Source organism: Anas platyrhynchos, chromosome 2, assembly GCF_047663525.1.
Source record: "Anas platyrhynchos isolate ZD024472 breed Pekin duck chromosome 2, IASCAAS_PekinDuck_T2T, whole genome shotgun sequence".
Taxonomy (NCBI): domain Eukaryota; kingdom Metazoa; phylum Chordata; class Aves; order Anseriformes; family Anatidae; genus Anas; species Anas platyrhynchos.
The window spans coordinates 28,059,987-28,068,227 of NC_092588.1; the positions used below are offsets into that span (position 1 = coordinate 28,059,987).

The following is an 8,241-nucleotide window of genomic DNA, read 5'->3' on the forward strand; positions in this document are numbered from 1 at the left end:
AGGAAGTTTTGATACTTTTTTCTGACCACATTGCTGAAACTTTACAAATTATCTCGGACTGTACTATTGCCAGAGACTGTATAGTTGCTAAGAAATTGCTAAGCATATTAATAAGTAAGAAGGTGAATAATTAAAGAAATTATTATGATTTCCATGTTCAGTAAGTTTTGGAAATTATATTTCACACAAAAACCAGCATCAGATATAGTAAACAACATACTAGGCTGAACAAAAGTTCCTTAAAACCGTATTAAAGAAAATACTGCCAAAACTGAAAAGTTGTTGAAAGATTTATGTTGAGTATGTTCATGGCCATACCACCAGTCTTTCACAGTAAAAGGGACTGCTGTGAATAAATCCTGCACCATGTGTAATAAAGTGGTTGTACTCCTCAAAATGCTGTTTAATTAATTACATTTTTAAAGACATGGAAGTGGAGGCATGCACAAGAGACTGTTAGCAGTAGAGTTAGAAAAAATATATATCCCTGTAGGTTGTGATTTCCACATCTTTATGTACTTACCCCTAAATTGCTTTCAGGAATATGTGCAGATCTGCCTACTCGAACATAAAGCCTGGATATGGGCACTGACACTGTCGGAGCAATTCAGCAGAACCCATAAATCAACAGGTGTTTGCAAGCATGTTCTCAGTTTCATGATCAGAGAGATCCCTGAGAGTGCAGAGTAGCATTTGTCAGTATTGTACACAAATTGCAACATTTCTTTGTGATAGAACTAGTAAAAATGATCCTGTTAATTGCTTTTTAGCCTCATCTTTTTCACTCAAGTACTCAAATGTAGCTAAGTCTTTTGATGAGGTGGATGGCATGCCAATTGTAACTGTTTTCCTGAAGGTCAGTTAATAACATACTGAAAACATATGGGTCTCTCTTTCCTTATCAAAACTGTACTCAGTGATGAGGACTGAAAAAAAAAAAAAAAAAAAACAAAAAACATGCAGTGGAGGTGACTGCCTCTTACCCTGACTCAGCCCACATTGCCATCTTTGCCCATGATACTACACTTTCTGCCCCAATCCCCATTTCATTCACGGAGTCTTCGAGAAGAGCTGTGGTTTGTAGGTATGCTTGCTTGTGAGTTTGTGTTTTTTCACCTACTTCTGCAACAGGCAATGCAAACCTTTTGTGTTTGCTTTCCACTCCATTTATTAAGTGAACTTTCACAGAAAGAATGTTTGAGTCATGTGTGCTGCTACAACCTGACAAGAAAATTTTAAATCATAATTCCAAGAACTCTTGGAGCCATGCGCTTGACATATTTGGCAGTTCAAAACCAAATGAGGCAGTAAAAAGAATTTCTTATTATTAAGGAATTCCTTTTAAGGAAATATCATAAAACTATATTATCGCATAGCACCAAAATATAATTACTCATAGTTCTCATTATATAAAGGATACAAGCAAAATGCTCTTTCTGAATTCCTCCACAGTTAATTTCAAGGATAAACACAACTCCTGTAGAACAAAGCAATCATACACTTCCGAACTACGGATTAGTATTCCCACTACAGTTTGTATTACCCTGCCAAACCAAAGCAATAATTATTTCCTCAAAGTTCTAAATTTTATCTCATTCATGGAGGGTTTGCAAAACTAAATTTATCAATATTTGTAAAGATTATTCTTGGTTCTCTTTGAATAAAACTACTGTCAGGCATTAGGATTTTTAAAGTATTTTTTTATTTACAGCTTAGTTCTTGCAATGAAAACCTGAAGGATATCTTGAAGGTCTTGGATTCAGCAAAGACTAAGGTAAACATCATCACAACCTGATCATTATAATTATACAGAGTAGTTACATTAACATTTATGCCATCTGTCTTTTTGAAGACTTTGCAATAATGCAAGGGTTCAGCTGAAGGAGGCTGTTGAGAAAAGGGGCTGAAAGCATGTTCATGAGCATGAGTTTATGGGATATCATAAGATATTTTGTATCCTTGGGGCTCCATCCTGTAGACAGCTATGGGTTCTCTTTTTAAGAGTACAAATTCCCTGGTTCCTAACTAATCCTGTGCTTTCACCCATTCCTCTGTCTATTTAAATTTACCCATGGCATCCATCAGCAGCACAGCCTTGCAACTGTAAGTTTTGCTCAGTTGAGGGAAGGAAAAGAGGGAGAAGAAATAACTCCAGACCTGTACTTTTCTTTAATCTTGTAAATTGAGGGCTCAAGATTTACAAAATAATAGCTGTTAAGCCTCTGATAGAGGTACAAAATAATCTGAGATAGGATCTGAATATCTGAGTTTTAGTGAGGCACATTAAAAACATAATACAGCACTTCCCATAGGATTTTAAAAATGTAGACCACGGATATGCAAACATCAACATGTGTGAATCCTCCCATTAACCTCAACAGGCAGCTGAAAATTAATTTTATACTGAAGTGTTTTGCTTGCTCAGGAGCACAGAGTTCAGCATCTTGAAAACAGAAACCCTTTAGTTAATGATGACTGAGCTCTTCAGTATCTGATACTATTGGGGGAAAGGGATAGATGGAAGTTTTTTTGTTTGTTTGTTTGTTTTTTAAAGTAATGCTTCTCATTGTTGTTGCCTCAATGTATCTCAGTGTTAAACTTGTCACTAGGGCAAGTGATTCACCTCTGCTGCTATGAGAAAACACTAGTGTTTTGCAATGACCTCCTGTGATGCAGGAACGTACTCCCCTGCAGCCTGAGATTTTAAGTAAATCATATCTTACTTGTGGGTCTCATTTAACCAGCATATCATCCATAGGGTAAGCAAGCTCAGTTTTCTGATTTTGATTCTTCAAGCCCACTGCCTAAATCTTTGGATTACTGGACCTACAATTGCTCCCTGACTCATCCTCCCCTCCATGAGAATGTAATCTGGATTATCCTTGAAGAGCCTATTCCTACCGGCTCAGAGCAGGTACAGCACTGCAAAGACCAAGGCCTTTTGTGTCTTTTAGCTTCTGGGACACTATCATGTTAGAATGTATTGCTGCGTTAGGTCAGTTTGTCTCATTTTTATAATAAAATCAGTATAATCTTTATACAGCGTTATTGTTCTTGATAACATTTATGATTCTGCCTCAGCCTGGTTAGGCTACTCATACCTTGCAAAGTCTTGTAGGGACTGAGATAGGGTGACTTCAGATTTGCGGAGTTACTTCCATTGCTCAGGTACAGGTGGTTTGCTTATTTAAACTTCCTTGTATTGCTGCGTCTCCCACAGCAGTAGTCCTTCCTATCTCCATTGCTACAAGACTTCCCAAAAGAAAGTCTCAAAATGCATATTTATATCAAATCTAAACCCCAAACCTGTCTGAGTAGGGGATTTTGTGGTGTGCCACAAGACTAAACGGCCAGGGTGCAGTGCTATAAGGTGTTTAGGAGCTGCACTGGCTGCTTACCATTTCCTAACACTGTCAGACAAGCTAAAACTCCCTCACTAGCCTTACTGAATAAAGTATTCATTCTGCTCTAAACTCTTATGAAACTGTGTTAAATTACTGCCACCTATCTTTCCAAAGGTGTTTGAATTATCTCTCCAGGTAAGGCTAGTTAAGTACTTTGAATCTTTGAAAATAAAAAGCAAGCATGTAAAAATATATTTGGTATATTTCGATATGATCCTTATAAGGATCATACCGATAAGGATCTATGATCCTTATTACTCATAGAAGGTTTTATTAATTGAGCTACTCAATGGGTACAGGACACAAGTTGAGTACAAATAACTAGACATAAAAAGCTACGTTTAAAGAATCATAGAATTACCGAATGGTTTGGGTTGGAGGCGACCTTAAAGACCACCTATTGCCAACTCCCCTGTCACGGGCAGGGACACCTCCCACCAGATCAGGTTGCCCAAAGCCATATCTGACCTGGCTTTGAAAAAAAGAAATGTTGAATTAGTTTGAAGGTGTTGTTTTTTACTTTCATAACCAGCAATATTTGTAACTTATCAAACCTTTTTACATAGGGGACAGCACAGTGGCAGCAGTGTTTGAATGTTTCTGTGGTAACTCAGCATAGGGGTGAATAGAATATCCAAATCACTCATTCCAGTGTATAGCAGCATAATTTTTATTCACCACTGGATTAATTCAATATAATGAAGCTTTATTTATTTTTTAAAAATAAAAAGGTCATTGGGAACTATAAGAATTTCTTTCTGATGTGCAGTATAAAAGCACAAAGCTGCATACATTCTCTCATTCCTCATGGCATTTAGCTGGCCCAGTTCCCCACAATCCTGCCTTTTGCTGAAGGGGAAATACCTTTTCCCATACTGAGCAATCACTGGCAACCCCGTCGCTGAAAGGCAGAGTGCTGAGAGGCTAATTCCAGTCAACTAAAGCAAACCTGGAGAACAGCCTATTCATCAAAAGCACCACGTCTATAAAAAGGGCCATGGAAAAATCTACCAGAGAAATGAAAACATTCATGTTCTTAACTGCAATATTGCTGTCCTGCCAGGAGCTGTTGTAATTCATTGTACCATTAGGCTAGTGTTTTTACTGAAATTAATCTATACTGTTTTTGTAAGAGGAAACTAATGCATTTTAATGCATGAAATGTACTTTAATTTTTAATGCGTGAAATTAACTTTATAATTTTTAATTTATCTTCACATTCCTTCTGATATGCTAAGTAAACCATGGTGATAAGAAGCAAAGTAAATGTTGAGAGTGAAATTAATTGGTACTCAGCCTTGCACAAGGAGAGTGTATGCAACCGTATCAGATGTAATTTTTTTGTTTGTTTGTTGCTTTTTTTTTTTCAATTAAATTGCTTCTGTTAATGGCAATTACTAATGGTTATTGTTTTAGCTAATAAAACTGGTTTCTTTTTCCAGTTTACCTGATATACACTTAATTGAAATTAAATTAATAAATAAAGCACCTTGAAATGAACAGTATTGTACCAGTGCTGTGCTATCATTGTTTTCAAAGAAATTATGCAATAATTACTGTTTTATTCCACCTGCAGCATCTAATGAAGAATTACATATATGCACACACATATGGCCATGCAAAAATAAAGCACCATCAGGTTCACTGTTTCTCAAGGAGAGCAGCACCCAGCTTTGCAAAGGGCTCCACAGTGACAACTGAATTATTTAATAGCCAGCGGTGGCAAAGCTCTGAACAAGATAAGGTCAGACTCTGCAAGGAACAACATGAAGCACTAGAATAGAAATTAGGTTTCCAGGTAGCTCTGTTATGCAACTTGAATGTTATTTAACTGAAATAATGAAGTACCTTCATTAAGCTATGTTAATATTATCTGTGAACAGGAAGATAATAATTTTCATTGCTCTCAGTTCTCAAAAAAAAAATGCTTCTGGGAAAAGCAAGGGTAGAAACACCACCTTATCTGTTGGACTGGTTTAAGAGGAGGTGTTTTCCTCATGATAACAAAAAATTAATAAACTTCACAAAATGATCACAACGGGCATACATTTAAGAAATTGAAACAAATCTATTAGGCAGAGATAAAAGGAGATGTTTTGTTCAGATTCTCTATAAAAGCTCTTTCACAGGTGTTCTGAAGCTGTATCTTGCAATTTCTCAGGTTCAGCATGGGCATGAGACCTGTGGCTTCGATCAGTTGGAGACATTTGCACATGTGAAGAAGGGTGACAGAAGGTGGGCAGCTGGATCTACTGGTTCATCTCAAGCTCATCTCCAACATAAATGACTACACCCTATTTCTTTTTGTGCAACTCCTCTGGAAAATTACTTTAATAAAATACATGTGAAAATATTAAGTAGAAACAACTGTGAAAATCAAATGGATCTACTTACGACAACCAAGAAAATGAATAAGCAATTCATAGTCTATGAAACTGTAAGGCAACGGAAATGTCCTTGATTTGATCAAGGAAAGGCAAACTCATTTCATAGTATCTCTAGACTTTGACTACCAGTGAAGCAGAGCTGTCTTATCTTTAGAACAAAGAAAGAGAACAAAATTCAAACAGGATTATATTTTAAGACATAAAACTATCACTCTGTTGACAACTACTGATACCTGCTGTCAATATAAAAGAGGGAAAGGAAAATTACTTAGTGCAGTAGTTTGAATGGATGATTTCTCAGTGTCAAAGATTTAATAAAACTAACATTTTCTCTCTCTCTCTCTCTCTTTTTTTTTTCTTTTTTTTTTTTTTTTACCAGAATTAATCATTTTCTCATTTGTTGTTCAATATTTTATCCATACATAAAAATATTAATATCTGTGCAGTGCATCATAGCCAAACTCTACAGTAAATCACTCACATTCCGAAATACAAGTAAATGGCAAGCTACCACTTAAACAACTCTTCTGGAGAACTTCTGCTAAGCATCTCCTCTGCTAAAATAAAGTTCCCTCATAGCTCTACAGCTGTGAAACAGTAGTTCCATTTAGCATTTCACATCTGATCAGCAGAACAGGCTTCAGGTCAGGCTCCAGCAACACCTTTCATCTTGAACTCTGTCAGACATGTTAACTAGGACGCCTTTTTTGGGTTTATAAGACAAAATTGGAATGATTACTGTTCCATATTCATTTTTTTTTCTTTAGAAAGGCTTTTCTAGTTCAACTTTTCCTTCATGTTGAGGGAACTGATAAAACTTTGTAGATGTGATAGTCTAAGGAGCCCTAAGTAATGGTTCATGACAGAGTGTATGGATTTTTACCACAGGGTTTATAGATCTCTTGGAAAAGGGAAGACCTTGTCTTACGGGGAATCTTCCACAGCTCTAATCCACGCTGTACAAGATACAATAGTGCAGGAACTGTACTGCTAAGCAAGCCCAACAGCACAGGACATGAAACACAGTGTGGAGGCAGCTAACAACAACATTGGATAGTGGAAACATTAGCTGAAAAAATGCCACAAGTATTCATAATGCATTGCTACCTATGTTTGTTTTTGTTTTGTTTTATATTGTATTGGCACAGAGCTCAAATAGAAAGCATTTATTTTAACTGCTTAATCTGTAGGCATTACGTCTTTTCCAGTTCTATGAGGTAACTGAGAGATAGCACCATAAACACTTTAAAATCAGCAAACAAAATTATACCAAAAACTTCACCATAGTATAGCAAGAGCTAAGTCATCTAAAACAGCATATCTGTAGTAAAAATGCACCTACAGGGTGATGTTCATGCCCATACAGTATACCGTGACTAATTTCTTTAAGAGCTATTGGATACAGTGCTAGGCCAGCCAATTGCCTGAGGTTCTTCAAGAAGGGTGCTGAAGAAGGAGCTTGGGTGACAACAAGGCACCTGCTGCCTCAAGGGACCCCTTTGTCACCAAGGTATCCCCAGAGGGCATGCAAGCAGTAGTGCTGCTGTGGGGCTCCCACATCCCAAGGGGTCTGGAGACGCCTGTGCTACTGCAAAACCAGCAACAGCCGCAGTGCTTTCAGTGCATGCAACCCAAAATGGTTGCTTCCCTCACTGCAAAACTATCTCCACCTGATCCCCGCTGTATGCCTGTTACATTCACTTCCTATTTTGTCTGTGAAGCACTACCACTGGCATTTGGATAAATCTGGGAAATCGAGGGGCTGGAATCTTTGAACAGTGTTCACCCCTCCTCGGGAGCCCCGTGAATTGAAGCCAATGCCACCCAAGCAGGAGAAACCCCAAGGAATGGCAGAAGGGAGACCGAATGTGTCACAGGCCCAGCGGCCCTCAGAGTGTGTCACCCAGGGGGGTGACAGCTGCTGGAGTGACACGTCCGTAACTGAATACAGCAGGGGAAGCAGTGTGATTCCTCCGAAATGGGGCCACAGAGCATGGCCTGAGGGACAGGCCCATGGCTTATCTCTGCATGGCCCTATCCAGGCCCTGGCTGCAGACATGTGGCTGAATTTAGCCACGGACAAGGCTGCTGGCCACTGAGCTCACCCCTGTGTAGACAAGCACAATGTTGCCAGTGTTAGACAAGGCAGTTTCCTACACAGTATTTTTGACCTTTTAGTCACAAAATCACTAGCTCTGCGCAGGAATCCTGGCAGCATGAGGATGTGCTTTTTTGAGACAGCGCACCTTCAATTTTGGCATCTAATGCTGGACAGTGTTTGTGGCAAGCTAGTTCCCCCTCAGCACACAGGCAGCTGCCCCAGAGGAGGTAAAGCTCTACACTTACACAGCCTTGCCTAATTGATATAATTTATTTCAGTGTTTCCTACATCCTTTTTCCAAATGCATGCTTTGCTCTCAAGTATCTAGATAAGATGGTTCAACAGAAGC

The 8,241-nt window shown here is 38.4% G+C and overlaps 1 long non-coding RNA gene across 2 annotated transcripts; it reads left to right on the top strand.

The window, feature by feature from the left end:
- The first annotated feature begins 972 nt into the window (after positions 1-972).
- LOC106014711 (uncharacterized) lies at positions 973-6,036 on the top strand. Of its 2 annotated transcripts, XR_003495757.3 has the most exons (4): positions 973-1,084; positions 1,712-1,774; positions 2,759-2,914; positions 5,566-6,036. It is a non-coding gene; the product is annotated as an uncharacterized lncRNA (long non-coding RNA). The 2 variants fall into 2 exon arrangements; XR_011807187.1 differs by lacking the exon at positions 2,759-2,914.
- Positions 6,037-8,241: the final 2,205 nt, after the last annotated feature.